This window comes from Lepisosteus platostomus, chromosome 5 (genome assembly GCF_059453375.1).
Source record: "Lepisosteus platostomus isolate fLepPlt1 chromosome 5, fLepPlt1.hap1, whole genome shotgun sequence".
NCBI classification, from domain to species: Eukaryota; Metazoa; Chordata; class Actinopteri; order Semionotiformes; family Lepisosteidae; genus Lepisosteus; species Lepisosteus platostomus.
In genome coordinates, this window is record NC_142615.1 from 64,903,623 (window position 1) to 64,922,413 (window position 18,791).

Consider the following 18,791-nt stretch of genomic DNA (forward strand, 5'->3'; position numbering starts at 1 on the left):
AAGGCCACAAGAGGGCAGAGGTGCCGCGCCCGACGACGTGTTGGACTGGTGCGCTTTATGTGCTGAAATAAACACGCGACAGCCCAGAAATGTTTTGAGTGCTGTGCATTGGAGGTTTTTGTCTTGTGAAGACTTGCCTTGTGCTCCTCCGAGCAGTTTGTTTGTTCTCCTCCAGTACGGGACAAGTCAACACAAGGGAGCACATTCGCCAACATCCAGGTACACAATGCGATTTGGAAAGAAGCTCCTTTCCAAAGAGCTGCACACGAACGATCCTTCAGTCCCGCTCGGGGGGCACGGAGCCCCAGCCACACACAGCTTCAAGTAGCGAGTCAGGCGCCATGGCTTTTGCTTGCGGCCACACCACCTGGAATGTTCCCGATCTCATCTGATCTTGGAAGCTAAGCAGTGTTGGGCCTGGTTAGTACTTGGATGGGAGACTGCCTGGGAATACCAGGTGCTGCAAGCTTTTGCTCTCTCGGCCAGCAGGGGTCGCCGTTGGTACCGTAGGTTTTGGGAGGAAAACCTGGAGGATGGAAAGGTGATCTATAGCCTCATCTCTAGAGATGTTTTTTTGCTATGGCATGTGTGTGACCCATATAAAAAAAAACCCATTTGTAAAACGAATATCGAAGCTGCCTCTAAATCTGCAAATGAAGATGAGTCGATAAACCACTTGTTTTTCGTATAACTATACATATATTCATTTATTACTGATTTCATTCATTGAGCACGGATACAATAGAGGTACAGCCATTCACTGTTTGACATGTCTGCACTGGTACAGAACCTAGCAATCAGAAAACGGGTGAAACTGTCTTGAGAATTAGCATACAGTACCGAGGCTCCCATGACCAAATAAAGGCTAACCTCGATAATCAGCCTAAATAATGCAGACTACAGCAAAATGACTGACTTTGAAAAGGGAATGAATGTCCGGAAGGAGTAGCGTAACCAGCTTGAAATGCTTCTCCGGACCTCTAACTAAAAGAAACCGGGAACCAGCAGTGGCATCGACTCCTTTCGAACTGGGATCCGATCGCAGCTCGTGGTGTCATAACTCTTCCGTATCTGATATTGGACCAAGCACATCAGGGGAGAGCGCGAACGCAGTCCCCCACTACCAGAAATTATGCAGTCGAGATTCCCACATTTGGGGAATTCGCAGGGGTCAGCACAGCCGGAGTGCAATGGCCGAGCCTCGCTCTGGGTGAACCTCCTTCTTGATCAAGGTATCTCCCCTGCCAGGTAAGTATGAGCTGTACAAGCCCCTGCAAGCGGCCCGCACCCACAGCACAAAGCGCGCAGCCTAGGCCAGCTCCTCGCCCCGCACACCACCGCCTCCTGCTGGGCCCACTCTTTCGCACACTCACACGCCACACTAACACTCAAAAGGGTGGGCAAAACGAGAAAACGAGCGCGCCGTTTCCTACACATCTGCAGTCGCCAATGCGCATTCGCAGCATGTCCCGGGACGCAATTCGGCCTCATTTGCATAACACCAGACCGGTAGATCGCTACGCAAGCTCGCGTCGTGCGCCTGCCACACACCGAACAAACACCGGAGCCTTTTCAGCAATTTCCAAAAAACAGGCCTGCTCGCCTGCCCACAAGGTTTGTCTCTTACCCGCTCTCCGGAGCCTGCTGCCTTCTGTGCTGTTCTCTCGGCACCGCTGCAGCGCACACAACTCCTGCAGCACGGGGAGAAAGTTTCCACGCTCCGCCGCAGGGAAGGCTCGCTCCTTGCGCACACGTCCTTTCAATGCCAGTTCAACAAGTGCTCCGCATTAGCAGCGTCGGGGCTCCGGCGTGTCGCACCTCACCTCACCTCGCACAGCCCCCTCCTTGAATGTCTGGCGCTGGGCATGCCCCGCCCTCCTCCACCTTATCTTATCGCGTGTGACCACCGACAATGGCCACAATGCCGGGGAATGGCACCTGTAAAGTGTTAATTGGGGCACGGGAACAGCCCGTCTCGTCTCGGGGGCCGGCTTCAAAGACAATACAGCAAACACAGCGGGGCGGGGGAAGTAGACGACACGACACATGCAGGTACATTCAGCTCCGGCGGGAACGAGTCATTTGTCGGCCTTTTCAAGTGCAGGTGTGAGCCTAGCCGGCACCCGGATGGGAGATTCCCCCCGGAAAAGCTCAGGTTGCTGCTGCTCCTGCAAGAGGTGTTACTGGGACCAGTACGGAGCACTCACCCTGCGGTCCATGTGGCTTCCTTATGCCCCAGCACCCTGATGGCGACACTCTACCGCGCAAACAGGCGCCGTCCTTTGGGGGAGGCGGAAAACTGAGGTCCCGACCCTCCTTGTGTCAGTGTCTCAGGGAGAGGATGTGCACTGTGAGACTGACAGGGCTGTCTGGGAGAAGCTCCTCCTACAGGTCTAGGCACAGAAGAGCTTCACCAACAGAGTCACACAGCGAATGTGATAACCGCTACACTACGGAAACATGCAGGGGCTGCTGCTGGTGTCTTGCTTGCGTTTTGGGCTGAGAAAGAGAACGATGGGAATTCGTGCCCAGTGGCCAAGCGCTGAGCTTCGCCAAAGCTATTCAGCTGCTTCCAGTATTTATGTTGGAGTGCACTGATTGACCGCGCTCTCACACCAGAGCCCAGCATGCCTGTCATGGACGGAGCAGGAAAGGCGGCCCCACATTCTACAGCCCTCTCCACACAATCGACAAAATCGGGCTACTGAACTGGAGAAAATCTCCACTCCAGAAAGTGCAAATATCATCTTAGAGAGTATAAATCCTATTGCCGAAGGTCAACACTGTCTACCAGAGTCACCCCTCCCACCTCCTGCAGGTTTCCGAGCTGCAGCGATGATCAGTTCGGCTCACACACGAGAGGTCCTCGGTTGAAAACATGCGCCCCCTCTTCTCGTACGTTTTGCACATGATCGAGTGGTTTAAATACGGCTCCTTCGTACACGGTGCTGATCTTTTGGAAAGCAGGAGGCAAAACTGACACGTTCTCATACAAGGAGCTGAAACCAGGCCACCTGGGTGAAGATCAGGTATCGTAACCGCTAGACCATATGGGAGCATACAGCCATGTTGTGAGTGCGTCATGTAAGCAAACTGTAATTGCTGCCTTCATGACCTGCTTGGTGGAGAAAACACACAAGAGAGTTGGCACTCAGAGTGTCGAAGGGTCGATGTATACTAGGGCTCAGTTGAAATGCAACGTCAGGACTTTTCCAACTAGTGTCACACGAAGAGAGTACATCCTTTCCCACCCCCGTTTCTGTCTCGGTAACTCGCTGTGATCATATAGTGGCCAGTATTTTGTGTTGTGGCCGCAACAACCCCGGTTCGATTCCGGGTCCTGGCAGAATAGGAGGAGTACTGCCTGACTGGATGGTTGATGAATGACAGAGGCCACTCCGACCTCTTCTTGGTTTTCTTCAAAGACTTACTAAGGATCTTCTTCACATTCGCCCATGCAGGGGAAGCCAGTTACACCAAAGCAAATGCAGGAAAGTGCATTTCAAGCAGAGACCAGGAGGGACTTGTTTACACCGAGAGTGGTCGGAGAATGGAACAATGCGCCCAGCCCTGTTGCTGGAGCCGATTCTTGATGAGACTTTCGGCTCACTAAGAGGCCCCCGCTGGATGCTAATCTTTCTGTTGTTCTCGCAGGTGCTGCGCTGCTTTTGAGCCGACAGAGCTCTTCCTGGTCTGTCGGCACAGCCCAATTGCAAATGATCGGCTCCGCGTACAGAAGTACGTGCGTTTGGTACAAGAGTGCATGAAGGCACCGGAAATACATTGGGAACAAATGACCGGTGGCTCAAGTCCTCTGTGAAGTACGGGAGCGTGCAAAAAGAGGCTGTTTTTTTCCACCTGGTCTCCCAACTGAGCTATTTCGGCGGTGCACACAGCCCACAGCCACCTGCTCCAGCCTTCCTGTGTTGCGGCATGAGCACACCAAGAGGAGCGGGAGAGTGTTGCAGGAACGTCACTCAGAAGGAAAGCCACCCAGCTGCGCCCTCTGAGCTCTGTCCAGCGCATCTTGCTCATGTGGACTCCTGCCTGCGACAGGCAGGAAACAATTAGCAAGAACAGAACAACACCCCACGGGTGTCTCATGACCACACCTTAGGTTGTGACACGTGCAGGTGTGAGGGGTTGCCAGGCCAGATTGGACCAGAACTTGGGCGGAGGGGGGGTGGGAAAGCAGACAAAGAGGTGACACTTCAAAGTCTGCACGATCACAGCTCTCCGACGCCCCAGGCTTCCGCTCGATAAGCTACTGGATACACCTGCCCCTCCTCACACAGACCGTGGAAAACCTCCGAGTGGCAGGGCACTCTCTTCCTCCCAGGAGCGCTTGGACACGACGCACAGACAGAGCGACGGGAGCCACCGCCTGCCACACGGCTCCAGGTAGGACTCCACTCCGCAGGAGCCGCAGAGCAGAGCAGAGCAGAGCGGAGCAGGGGAGATGGGGGCTGCTTAGACTCGAGCTGTTGTTGCTGGGACGCTCTCTTTTCTTTTCTCGGGGTAAGAGTGAATGTTGAGTAGCCCTTAGAAATGAAGCAGAACACTTCAACGGTACTGGTGTGTGTGTGCGCGCGCCCTGGTGATTCTGGGAGACAGATTGAACCTGGGCTTAAAGAGAGGGGGCTTAGCCGTCTTACACTTGCTAGTTCTGCTTCTACCTCCTTTCACTCGGACTGCCTTTCACTGTGTCTTCTTTCACAGGATTGTGCACCTTTTCATTGCTCTCGCTTTCAGAGCCTCTGCACGGCACACGACTCAACATAAGGACACGCGTTGAAGTAAAAGCAGGAAGCACTCACAAGTACACTATAAATAACACTAATACAAATACCACTAATATTGCAACAGTAACACTATCACTAAGACTTACACTATCATCCTCTCTAACACTGACACAAAATACTACTACACTAATAATACTAATAATAACAGTAATGCTATCACTAAAAACTTACATGACTACTAGTGTAAATAATCTAACCTTATCTCTGTAATTATCACTAATATTAACAGGAATACTAGCATTAAAACAATCAATAGCACTATCATCATTAATACTCACATGAAAACTGTCATTAATATTAAAACTACCGATTGTACTCACACTAATTTTAACATGAAGACACTAATATTAGTATTAGTTGCTGTCCGTGACGTCACACCGCTCTTTGTGACGAAGGCGAGACACCTAGCCGTGGCCAGTGACGTGGCGCCTGTTGCTGTGGTTACCATACTGATGATTTGTAAACAGTGGGAAAATGCATTTAAACTGTTACCTACACAAATTTATCAACTTGGAACATAATTTTTAAGTTCTAGCATACAATTCCTAAACAATCATTTGAATAATAGTTCTTTCATTTCGGATTGAACATTGTTAACACTAAAGGCACTATGGTAATTGATCGTCACAGGTTGTATTGACTGTTTTCTAGATATTAAAAACAGGGTCAAAACGGGAAAAGAGTTAGTACTCACCAATCCGTGAAGTTAATCGATTATTCTATGGTTCTTCAGTTGAATTAATTAATTGTCGATAGATAAGTGATCAATAACTCTCCTCCGTGCGCTCCGCTCCCCTCCCGCAGTCTCGCTCTCTGATCCTGGTGCTCTAGTTAGTGTCCATGACGTCACAGCGCTCTTTCTGACGGAGCAGACATGTCTCTGCTGGAGGAGACTCCTGTCCGGAGCCCAGGGGGCTTTTCTTACAGATATAACATCTCCAATAATAAAGGCGATTCGTAACAGCTGGCAATGGAGAGCGACAAACCAAGGAATAAAATTCATTAAACCAAAAAAAAAGTTTACTTCACAGACTAAAATAATTCTATAGCATACTTCCGTAGAGCAGAAGAGAAAGGGCACAAGTCCCTGTAATGAGCTCTTTTAAGCATTTTAAACAAATCTCCACAGAATAGAAGCCAGGAGGATCAGACGCCTGATCCTGAAGGTTGAAGAGTATCTCCTGGTTTTATTTCCCACCGAGCTCTCAGCTCCTCAGCCGGTTTGATGATTTAATTAACTGTATAACTGTTTGTTTGTCTCACACGCAAGAAGTCTTCGGTTGGAAACAAGCTCCCCCTCTTCTCGCACGTTTTGCACGTTCGAGTGGTTTTAATGTGGCTCCTTCGTACACGGTGCTGATCTTTTGGAAAGCAGGAGGCAAAACTGACACGTGCCCATACCAGGAGTCGAACCCGGGCCGCCTGGGTGAAAACCAGGAATCCTAACTGCGAGACCATAGGGGAGCACACAACCACACTGTTCCGGGCATCGTGCAAGCGAACTACATAATTATGAGAAAACATGCAAGAGAGTTGTCAAAGGGTCGATGTATACTGGGGCTCAGTTGAAATGCAACGTCAGGACTTTTCTGAATTATGTCACACGAAGAGAGCACAGCCTTTTCCGCCCACCCATGTGTGTCTCGGTAACTCGCCGTGATCGTATAGGGATCAGTACTTTGCGTTGTGGCCACAACAACCCCAGTTCGAATCCAGGTCACGGCAGAATTCCCGAGCTTACAGTCTGAGTAATTGGAGACTGCGCTATTCTGTTGCCTATGGTTATATACGGGTTTTTCACATGAAGCCGTATTGAACAGTATTTCTCGCATTGTGAACTTGTGTATACAGCGGTCCCCCGGGTTCCAGTTAGTGCGTAATTACGCGTCGATGAAAAACCGGCGGTTTAAAAAAAGATAATTAGCTCACTGATACTTTGATGTAGAGGATGTGGAAATATCCACATGTCGTGGTCTTTAAAATGCATTTGGTTTGAAGGCGTTCTGTGCTTCCGTTGCGAAGATATGGACAAAAGAATATTCGTGCTTGGTCAAAAAAATGTCATATAAACGAAAAAGTAAAGGCTGAGAAAGCATTCACAATGTATTTTATACACAAAGCAAGTATTCTCGCGATTCTAAGAGGTTTCGTGTAAACGCTACAGGCGTGCCAAAATCGTTTTCGAATTTCAAGCTAACTTTACCCCGGTAGGACGGCACCTGTTTACAGTTTAGTGTCCCCGTCATTGTACTGGGGTATTAGGACCTGCATGGACCGTAGGGTGTGCACCCAGCGACAGAAACCAGACGTGCGTCGGGCTCGGCTGCGAGCAGGACAATGACGTCACGGGGACAAAGTAGAGGAAATCAAAACGGTCCTATAGAAGACCTGTGTCAGCTGTCGGTTTGCAGTCTGGACTCTAAATCCTCCGATCCGATTTTAAATCTCTCTAATACCTGAGCTGCAGCTTCTTCCGAGTACTTATTCGTATACTTATTATGTGTAAGTGTATAGATGAAACCTATACACCTATACACTTAGGTGTGTTCAGTTTAAATCAAAATGCTTTACTAATACAAGAGAGAAGTATAGTATGAAGGATGTGACAAATTTACGATTTCTTGGAACAAAACGTTTTTTATTTGCATTCGAAATGAAGCGGAATTTTAGCGTGACACACAAACCCTTTGTCTTTTTTAGAGTGATTTTTAAACAGACAAAAATATAGAAAACGTGTTTTTTTGGCCCTCCAATAGCAGGGTCAGTGGCGTAATAAATAATGCGTCAGGCCTCGCGTCAGAAGATTATAGGTTCGACTGCCGTCTGGCTCATTGTGTTTATACCACTTACATTCTTTTATATAAATGAACTGCACCTGAAATCTATAGAAAACACTTTGGGAAAAGTTGTCGAAATTCGCATGAGGCTGCAGACAACTTAACACTGTACTGTCTGGAGATCAGCTCCTGCTCTGAACTTAATTGCAATGAAAAACTATGCGTAACAAAGCTGGAGAACAGCTGAACTTGTGCTCAGTTCGGTGATGAGGGTTCAGAACTGGCGTTGTTGTAATAAGCACGAACTGCACAGGCTCTGAATCAGACCATTTCAATTAGTCTGATCAGTGTAGGACACGTTAATGTAGAATTATTAATAGGTTTATTAGCTAGTTAGTTCAGGTTTACCCACCTGAACTAATGTAGAATTACTACTCGGTCTGTCTCTTGTTTGTATATAAATGAATGTCTCTGACAACTTAATGTTAGTTTTTAATTTAGTTTTACGATGTAGGTCTGGCGTTGACATATGCACAAGTATACGAAATGTCTCACTCCTGATTCAACTCATGTTCTATAGGAGATTGGCGATTCCTCTTGTTTCTCGTACAACCATATCAGAACAGAAGACCGTGTCACCCAGCTCTGATTCAAGATTGACTCGCATCTTTATCCCTTTTTTGTTCGTGATCATTATTTGAACTTTTTCGAAATGAAATGACAGTGATCAAACATGCAGGCAGATTTTTGAAAAGTATTCGGAATTGACAGGGTGCCCCTTTGGAATAGTCGTCAGAAAAAGTGAGAAAAGGAAAGTTATGTAAGCTCTCACACAAAGCATTGAAGATTGGAATCTGAGTTTAAAAAAGCTACCCGTCTCCCAATGATAGGCAGGGATACACACCATGACACTAACTAGGAGCACTTGTCAGCTGTTAGGAGGCATTTCCTCTTAACACTACTATTGTTTCGGGTTTCGGCTTTTACAACAGAATAACAAAACAGCTTCAATTACGTCGATTAGACTCAGCGAAACTTTAACACCTATGATATTACGAGTGCTTTGCACGAGTCGAACTTCAAGAAGAAACTACTACAACAGTTGTGGATATACAGTAATTCAATACCACCAGCAAAGTCCAATGCTGGCAATGTCTGAGAAAATAATGTTCACTCATGGAATTTGGTCTTTGAATGGCTGGCGGGAAAATTCATTTATACTCCTGTTGCGCCCTCAGCTGAAACATGTTAAAATAACAAGGCAGATTTGTTGGAGAACCTCACAAGAATTATTGGGTTAGCACTGTATGTATTCTGGTATATTTACTTTAATTTTAATATAAATGTAAACATGCATGCTGTATAATATATTGTAATTTTAAAATATGTTAGCTGAGGATGCGAGGGGGGCTATTATACCTTGTGAAACAAGCAAGGAACTGTAAAAAAGGCTGGTATTTGAAAAAAATTGGCGATCACAGGAAAACCACAATTTATGTGGTATTATCATCAATATCCTTCAAAATTGACGTTCAAATGAAGGATTTGAAGAAACTATGAAAAAAGCAACAGTAATAGCAGAGGATTTTGATTTTTGCTCTTCAATTCAGTAGATCCCAGTGGAGTTGCGCCCCTACAAACAGCACAAAGGATGAATCCCACCTCTTTCGTTATTGCTACATTCGTGCTGGTGAAAGTACCGTTTGTGCTATTGAAAGCAGCTTGGAGGATGAAGGTGCAGTCACTTCCACATGTCATGATACCATTAGATTCGATGACAAGAGCTGAAGCCCCCCCAGGCCAAGCCAGCAACGTGAGGAAGATGGGCATGGTGGAAGGTAGTGTGGCTGAGCAGTCTAAGGCCCTGGATTTAGGCTCCAGTCTCTCTGGGGGCATGGGTTCGAGTCCCACCACTGCCAAATGTTAGTGTTTTAAGACATGCAATACGATCAGTAAAAGCTCTTTTTGTTAGTCTGTTGAGAGGCTGCGTGAGGTGTTTAGAGATAGACATTCTAAAAGACAGGCTGTCAGCTTAACATCAAGGAAGAAAAAATATATTGTTTTCTCAAGAGAAATTCTCTTTGGCACTTTCAGCTTTATGTAGGGAACAACGTCTGCCGAGATCACTTTTGAGCCAGTGCACATGGTAGTGTGGCGGCAAGTACATTTAATATTGGTGGGTAGCTGCGTCAGCATGCGTAGGCTGCAAAGGAACAAGTAATAGGTTTATTCCATGCTGAAAAAAAGAAGAAAAAGAACACAACGTTTCAGCCATGGAGCCTTCTTCAGGTGTGAGAGAGACAGGGCAGTAGGCAAAGGTAAAGTAGCGGGAGAACAAAGGTGGGGAGGGAGGAGGAGTGAGAGACGGGAGCAGGGGACAGAAAGAGAGGCCAATCAAGAGGTGTGAAGTCAGAATGGGTGCAGAGAGGTGTGAAATGAAACTTCCAATGAATGGAGAAAATTTAAAAGAACAGTAGTCTGTCGTTAAGGGAAGGGAGAATGTGAATGTGTGATCCTAGCTGCAGAATAATTTTGGTTTCGGTGGTCTTTCTGAGTTCGGAAAACCGTCTTTGAGAACACAGACGGAGAGATTAGAGTGGTCGTGGCCGTCAGAGGTGAAATGAGAAACAATGGGCTTGGAAAGATCTTTAATCTTCACAGCCCTGACGTGTTCTCTGAAGCGGTCTCCGAGTCTCCTTCCTGTTTCACCAATGTAGATGGCGGGGCATTTACTGCAAGAGATACAGTAAATAAAGTTGTTGGAGGTACAATATGCCATCTGGGTGATCTGGAATTGTCCTGAGGGGCCTTGAATGCGTGTGGTGGTGGCTGTGTACTTGCAGGTTTGATACAGCGAGCTCTGTTGCAAGGGAAAGTTCCTGGTGTGAATGGTTGTTGGGGACGGTCAAGGGAGCTGTGAACAAGGAGGTTACGCAGATTAGGTGGTCGGCGATATGAGATGATAGGGTGATCAGAAAAGAGGGCCCCAATGGAGGGATCATCCTGTAGGATGGAAAAGTTGTGGTTAATGGTCGTGGGGATAGGAAGTGTGTTAGGGTGGTAAGGAAGCACCAAAGGAATGCGGTTGTTACGGCGGGAGTTCCTGATTGGGTTGATGGTCCTGGGGGTGTTTTTGGCTTGGGCAAGGGCCCTGTCAATCACACTGCTGGGGTATCCTCTGTTGATGAAAAAGGAGTACATTTCGAGGGCTTGGTTCTCGAAGTCGATGTCGTCGCTGCATAATCGTCGTAGCCTAAGGAACTGTGAAAAAGGAAGAGAGTTTTTAGTGTGTTTGGGGTGAAATGAGCTGTACAGGAGGTAGCTGTGTGAATCCGTGGGTTTGTAATAAACTGAAGTGGACAGTCGGGGGTAGTTGATGGAGAAGTTGATGTCTAGAAACGGAAGAGTAGTGGAAGATATGTTAACCGTATATTTGAGGGACAGGTGGAAGTTGGTGAAATGGTGCAGGAAGAACTCAAGCTGATCGTTGGAGCATGTGGCGGCACCGATGCAGTCATCAATATATCGTTTGTAGAGGTCAGGGACATAGCCAGTGTGCAAATAAATATTTATAATAGAATGTATAATTTAACACAGCAAAAATATATTGTATTTTGCACTATAATCAGATATTTCAAATGAAGCCCTCTGGATTTGATTACCCTTCTCACTTTACAAGCCCGAGCAGCTGATGCACCATGTGTCTTCCCATAAAAAGTCTTTGACTCCATACTATGGCTGTTGCAGTGCAGGCTCATATATGAGTAGAACAGGTGAACCTTCCAATGAACGAGGGGTTCCTTTTCACACAAGACTGATAGGAAACAGTCAAAACTTGCCACACCCGGACTGTTAAATTGATCAACCATTTTTAATAGCTGTGGAAATGCACTCACACTGTAGGATACGCACTCGGTGCGCCACAGGCATCACATTCACATGTCAAACACTTGTTTTCAGTAGCAGGTGATTTGGGATCCCCCAGTCTTCGCTTTATCATCCACGCAGTATGCCTGTTCCAGAGACATTTTCATTGTTGATAACTATGGGGGGAGAGCATGTAGATTCCAAAACACTCTACGGCAGCAGATGTGAGCAATTACCTGCTAGAGAAACAAATGTGTTCCCAGAAGCATATACTGCACAATTACCACAATATTTGTAAACATTTCCGATACATAACCACGTTATGTGCTCTACATTGTTCTATTTTGTACCGTGTGAGGAGAATACACACTCTATTACTGTTGTTGCTGAGCTTCGAGTCTCCTACTTATTTCTTCTACTAGCTTGCATAGAAAGTCATCGCCCTGCTTGTTGTCTATCACTTAATAAAAAGGTCAACGTAGAAAACGTTATTTATTACTGTGTGTTTATTTTGGGGCTTAATATTTACGTTTATAATTACCCCCCAGGGTCAAGAAAACATTTTCATACTATTTTTTAAATTAAAATTGGAAAGGCATGTTTAATTAAATGATTTTATTGATTCACAATCTGACAAAGCAAGACAGAACAAAAGCCTTCATGAAATCACATTCTCGAATGTATCCCCTTGCACTCAACAATCTAAGGAAGAACACGAAACCGCCTGTTATTAAAATTGTCGCAGTTTTTTTATCGCTCTGAGGAGTTCTTGCTTCCTCCCCCCAAATATAGTCTTTCAGGGAATGCCATACCATTTCTATTGGATTTAAATCTGGGGATTCTGCTGGAGTTTTCACCCAGTTTATTTCCTCTGCTTTAAGTCTTCCCTTTGCTGCTGTGCGTTTCAGATCGTTGTCCTGACAGAAATGATGCCTGGATCCAAAGTGCTCCCTGATGTATGGGGCAGTAGATTGTTTGATCATGACTTCCTCGAAGAATTCCCGATCCATTATTCCTTTGAAATTAAGAAGTTGTCCTGGGCCTCTTCTAGATATTCCACCCCCAGCCATGGACCTTGAAAACTGTTCCAAAGCCACTGTTGTTTCATCAGTGAAAAGTGCATCATGAAATGCATCTCTCAGTTCAATCCATTGAAGTGCTTGCTTGAGCATTTCTTCAGTTTTTACCTTTATCTCCATCCCCAGCACTGGCTGGAGATGCTGTGTGTGTCCGAGCTCAGCGGTTATATAGGACAGGACTCGGCGTGCAGCAGGTGCGACTCATTGCTCTGCGCTGCCCGTGCGGAATGCGCGTCTCCTCCCTCCACACACCACCACCTCACTAAACCGCCTTCATACTCCCCAGAGGCTATAACATCTCCATTTATTACATTTATTCTTCCCTCTTAACCCAGAAAACTCCTGGGACGTTTTTGTGAACCGGTAAAGCGTCTCTCTATTGGTGGTCACAAGTAGAAACAATGCACAAGCTGAAAGCAGGAAGTCAAAACACTCCTCCTCACTGTACGAGCACATCTGGGTCCAGAGTTCCGAAGACTCCTAAAAGTGAATTTCCAGATTCCTGAAAGGCATGTTAAAGTCCCCCATCCGTTCGTTTCAAATGCATAAATTGGATGAGTTCGGGTACTTTTCTGATGTATTTTAATAGTTTGGCACTGTAACGTGTTAAATATTTTGCAAGTAAAATTTATCAACTTCACTTTCATGCGAGGTTTTGCGTGGATACAAAAACACCCCAGTGGGCAAAAGACGTATAATATACGTCTATTAAATGCATACCTTAGACGTCTAAATGTGGTCCACAATTCGTCTAGAATGAAATTCTAATATACGTCTATTGTTATACGTCAATTATACGTCTATGATTAGATGTTCATTATACGTAAATGTTTGGAGTTCTATTATACGGATAAATTTAGAAGACTATTATACATATATGGTTGGAGTTCCGGATAACTTTAGAGGACTATTATACGTATATGGTTAGAGGTCTATTATACGTATATGGTTAGAGGTCTATTATACGGATAACTTTAGAGGACTATTATACGTATATGGTTAGAGGTCTATTATACGGATAACTTTAGAGGTCTATTATATGGATAACTTTAGAGGTCTATTATACGGATAACTTTAGAGGACTATTATACATATATGGGTAGAGGTCTATTATACATCAAAGATAGGTTTTACAGGTGTAGAAACTAGTAAATCAAGCCAATGATTTGTTTTAGAAATTTATTCTGAAAATACACATTCACACCTGAAAAATATGTATTTCAAATTATACATTGTATACAATCAATCAACAATCAACATATGGGCAATAACCATAAAAAACAAAACTAGTCTTAAACTTCAGCTACAAATTCTGGTAACATGGCAATATACAGTATAGTAATGACAAACACAAACTAATTACATTAACACACTAACTCATTTTGATTCAAATATAAATTTTAAAATGTACAACTTCTATATTTCCAAGAAAAAAAATATTACAATGGAAGTTAAGACGATTTTTGTCCACTATTTGCAAACCCTGTCTAATTGTCCTAACAGAACCAGAAACCTATTATTTTCAGTGTCCAGATCTACTGGCCCCCTGCCTTGCATATGCATTCGTCAAGTAACGTATTGCGTGCTTCTTTATTTCTTTTTCTGTTGATGTAGGGTGGGACTTCAGCACCGCAGCTAGGAGAAACTTATATAATATTACTTCCCAAATAAATGATGATTAATATCTTCTTTAGTATAATCTCAAAAATGAAACGTATAAAATTTAGCTTGCATCATAGCAGTTGAGCAATAAAGTCTGTCCTAATTAAAGAGTACCCAAAGTTTGAAAGTACAACATAGAATAAGAATAATTAGAGAAACAGCAAAACGATTTTGTGTCATCTTCCCCATTCACACTATTTTTATGTGCCATTTTTTGCTTATTCACGTACTATTTTAATCAAAATAATATTAAGAAAGATCTGTTTGTATTCAGATAGTATTATTATTATTCATACTTACTCGTCAAAAGAGGACTGCTGAGATATCTGCGAATACTTCAAACTTCTACATTTGAAAAACGTGTCCAAAATGGTGACCAACGAATACTAGCAATGCATTGTGGTATATAACCGGAAAATATGCTGGGTTAGATATTTTCTCAACGTATGCATTTGTAGCGGCAATGCTTGTTAATAAGACAGAATTAAGCGTTGGTATGCTCCTAAAGGAGGCCCCATCTCACCCTCCATCTCTGTGGTGCAGCCACAGAGAAAGAATTCAGGCAAGCTGATTTAAGATGTTTTTCTTTTGATAAGAAGCAAGCTCCCAGACGGGGATGCAAGTAGCTAAGCCTGGCCATCATGATCAATGGTCATCCACTGGCGCCTATCTGTCTAGGGAGTGCCGAATGGACATCTGGACTGCATTCCTTAGTGTCAAGAGTAAGTGACTTATATCTCACCTTGACCAACCAATCAGGGACTGGTAATACCACGTGGGTCTCCAATGCCCGCCAAACTCTCAACCAATCAGCACACATCTGGGTCTTGATCAAAAAGGGAGAGCAAGCTCAGTTCTGGGCTCTCCTTGGCCATTTTCGCGCATCCTCAGACAATCACGTGACAACTGCTGTTGTCTGCAAAAGGACTTGGACTTTGTTCTAAGCGCGAGGCCGAGGATCCCGTACGTACTCAGAATTCTACCAACGTGAATGCTCCGCTTGATCAACGGCAGCCTACAGTTGGACCCTCGTCGACAACCTGAATAGCTTATTCAGAAGCAGCGCTGGACCGGGAACGAACCAGTTTCTTCCCAGGCAAAAGAGTGACTTGTGAAGACTCGCGGTCACACTCTGTGCATAGAGACTTTCTACTAGCCAGCCGGACTGCTGGTAGATCCCCTCGGAGCAACGACTGCCCTGCGCACCGCAGTCAGATTCCTCCGCCCGTCCTACTCCGAGCTGCACCTCGACTGGTTGGCCGGTAGCCAGAGGACGCCGACACAACGCCCATTGGACAACCGCTGCAACAGAGGCTGCAACAGAGCCTGTCAGCTGGTTTGGTGTTCGTGCCGGGAAATTCCAAATCCAAACACAGTGGATAAGTAAACCCCATGTTCTACATTGCGTCTCGAGAATTTAATTGTACCTCAACACAAGTTGTTATCAATTTAATTCATGAGTAATGTATTTACTTCCAAGTTTAGAGTAACAGTGGGTAATAACACTGATTAGCGATTTGGTAACCGAACGAAATATATTGACATATATTCTCTGTTGTGTATCTCTTTGTGTTTGCATCTCTTCGAGATTATATACCTTGTATATTGATAACCCTCACAGTAAGGTCTGCCGCTCGTATCCAGGCAGACTAGTATATGTTTGGTGCACAGTTTATATTAATAAATGTATCTTGTGTATTAAACCCGTGTGTGTGCGTTGTTAGTTGTTCTGACGATTGATTTTCTAAAAGCCCCAACGAACAACCTTGTGATTACTGCTACAATTGATAATTGTCTCAGTAAACCCATCAAACCACTACATTTACTGGCGTCCCTGGGTGGGCAGTTTAGAATGAAATGAGAATCAATCGCACAGAATAACTGATATTGCTGTGAGTTCAAGTTCAGCACAGCACCGCGGCTTCTATACGCGAATACCGGGTGTGCTGATAACTGCGTAAAGAAATCCCCCTGTTTTCTAGCGTTTAGTGTAACGTGTGCTGATTGGAAATCCATCTGCTCCGGTGTTTAGATTCCATATTTTATTTTGGTAAAAGAAAAACAGTAATACTCTTAAAGTTTCTCTGACGTAATGACAATGGCTGCTAAAATGTCTGAAGTGGAGTCGCTTATAAGCACTATTTCTAGCGACGACAATCCTGGTTACTGGAGCGGTATCGAAAAGTTGAACTTTGATGATATTGAGAAGCTGCAAATAGATTTAGTAGCTAAGGTAGCGAACCAGCTTAACACAGGAGGGTCCGTGAACGCAGTTCAGGTCCTATCGAGTTTCGCCTTAAATCTAGCTAAACAGCTGGAACTGTCCTTGTCCGAGCTGACAAAGTTTCAAAAGCTTCAGGGAAAGCTAGAAAGATATAAGGCGGAGCGAGTTGAGTTGTTGGATATAATCAGAGAAAAGAGAGTGAAAAATGAGGAAAGTGAAGACAGACTCAGGGAAGTTTTAGGTAAATTAGATGACCTGTCTGCTAGAGAAACTGTGGCTGAGGTAGCTAGGAGAGACCTGGAAGCGAGCTTGAAAGAAAAAGAAAAAGAGATTGAGAGTTTAAATGAGCTCAGCCAGAAAAGGCAAAAGGAGTTAGATGCTGCCGTGCTGGAAGCAAAACAGGCTAGATTCCACTTGCATGCCAGCCCACCTAGCAGCCCGGAGCGCTTACCCAGCACGCCGGGAGGAGGTTTCTCCCGGCCAGGGTCTGTGGTCGAATCGGCATGGGGGAGATCGCCGAGTCCTGCGCGAGACGCAGGGGCGATGCAATTCAGACATGGACCCCCTGCCCGCGGAGAAACCGTAAAAATTAACCTCCACTCCCTGAGGCAGTTAGCCAAAGAGGTAGAAAGGTTTGACCCGTCAGTGTCAGGGAATAATGTGGAAACCTACATCGACGAGCTGAGATATACTTTGCAGCTTATGCCCGGAGCGTCCGAACAGGAAAAGGCTATGTTAGTAAGGAAAACTACTAGCCGGGCGGTCCACGAGTGGATGTCTAGACAAGGACCGGAGGTCTGTAATAGCTTTGAGGAGCTGTGTCAGGCAATGATCGGAGAATTTTCGGCTTTTATCGATCCCATAGCTGCCGTGGCCGCTGCGCATCATATTAAGCACGAAAAAGCTGAAGCCCCTCGCGACTATTTTGAGAGGCTTAGGCGCACTTATTTTGCAGGGCGGAATGAAGAGGGTTGCGAAGAGAACGTGAATTTCAAAGGTTTATTCATTGCTAATCTGCATCCCTCAATCAGGAAAATGATTGTGATGCACACTGATGCAAAAGCGATGAAAATGGCTGACATTAGAAGGTTGGCTCAAAAAGCCTGGGGAGCTGAAGTCTCTGCGTCCTCAGAGCGAAAACCTGCTAAAACGGCCGTGTTCACCACTAAAGCCAGCAGGGTTGACGACTCGCCTCAGCTCGAGGGAGCTGAGGTTCCTGAGCCCGCTAAGGCCCGGCGCAAAATAGACAGGCAGGACCGCACTAAGCGTCAGAGCCGCCGTGAGCGCTACGGGGAAGGCAAGGGTACAGGCAGAGCCTATCATAAGGCTGGACGAAGGGAGTCGACTGCAACCCGCCTGGCCAGGCTTGAACAAGCCCTGCTTGAGAGATCAGGACAGGGTAAACCTTCCGCACCGAATGCCGGAAGCGTGAATGAGCTTAGGGGGACCACGCCCCCTCCCACTGGAGGAGGCGGGGATCCATCCCAAACCCCTCCCTCAGTCTATCTGATTGGGTGGGAGGGTTCCTGCCTGGAAGAAGGCTGTGACTCTGAGTTGGGCGCTGACTCCGCCCCTGAAGTCAAAGAAAAGGCAGGCTTCCAACAATTCCTAGGGAATCTCAGCCAGAAAGGCAAAGCAAGGCGTATTTATATCAAGGTTTCTCTTGAAAACGTCTTAGATAGAGAAGCACTGATTGACACTGGGGCTGAAATTAGTTTGATGTCAGCCGATCTACTCAGCGAGCTCAAACGAGTAGCGAAAGGAAAAGGCATCAGACTTAAGGTAGAACCGTGTAAGATAGATATTTCCAGCTATACCCAGGATCATGCCAGGATCACACACCGAGTGTGGGTGGCACTTAGGTTCGGGCCAATGAACGTGGTGCATCCTGTTTACATCTCTAGGTTTAAAACAGAGCCACTACTCATTGGCCAAGACCTGCTTGACAGGCTGGAGCCTCTGGTGGACTGCCAGCGTGGAAAATTGTGGGCTCAGGTCAAAAACCCTAAGCCTGTCGTACAGCAAAAAGGGGGGTTCAGTGGTTATGCTGTGATCACACAGTGCCCACTGAACACTATAGCTGAGTTGGAGGATCCTCCTGGTTCCTCTGGACGAGAAATAAATGCCTCTTCTTGCTTTCCAAAACTACAGGGAAGTCCTGCCCAGGCCAGCACTCCCATGGTCTCCCAACTACAGGAGCAGTGCTCCGAGCAGCTGCTTGACCCGCCAGGTAAAGCACACCCCCTTTTCATCCCTGAAGAAGAGTGGATCTCCCTGTCCGGTAATGAATGGGAGTCCTTTCTGTGCGCCCTGGTACCTCAGGGGGACCAGGACTACCACCCCATGGTGGTGGGAGGGGTCCAGGTGGCAGAAGTGCAGG

At 45.8% G+C, this 18,791-nt stretch overlaps 1 non-coding gene and 1 pseudogene across 1 annotated transcript; one reads left to right on the top strand and one right to left on the bottom strand.

Annotated features, from left to right (window-relative positions):
- Positions 1–350: 350 nt before the first annotated feature.
- On the top strand, positions 351–469 carry LOC148671302 (5S ribosomal RNA; annotated as a pseudogene).
- A 623-nt stretch (positions 470–1,092) lies between these two features.
- LOC148671303 (U1 spliceosomal RNA) lies at positions 1,093–1,256 on the bottom strand. Its single transcript, XR_015938801.1, has one exon. It is a non-coding gene; the product is annotated as a U1 spliceosomal RNA (small nuclear RNA).
- Between the last annotated feature and the right edge of the window lie 17,535 nt (positions 1,257–18,791).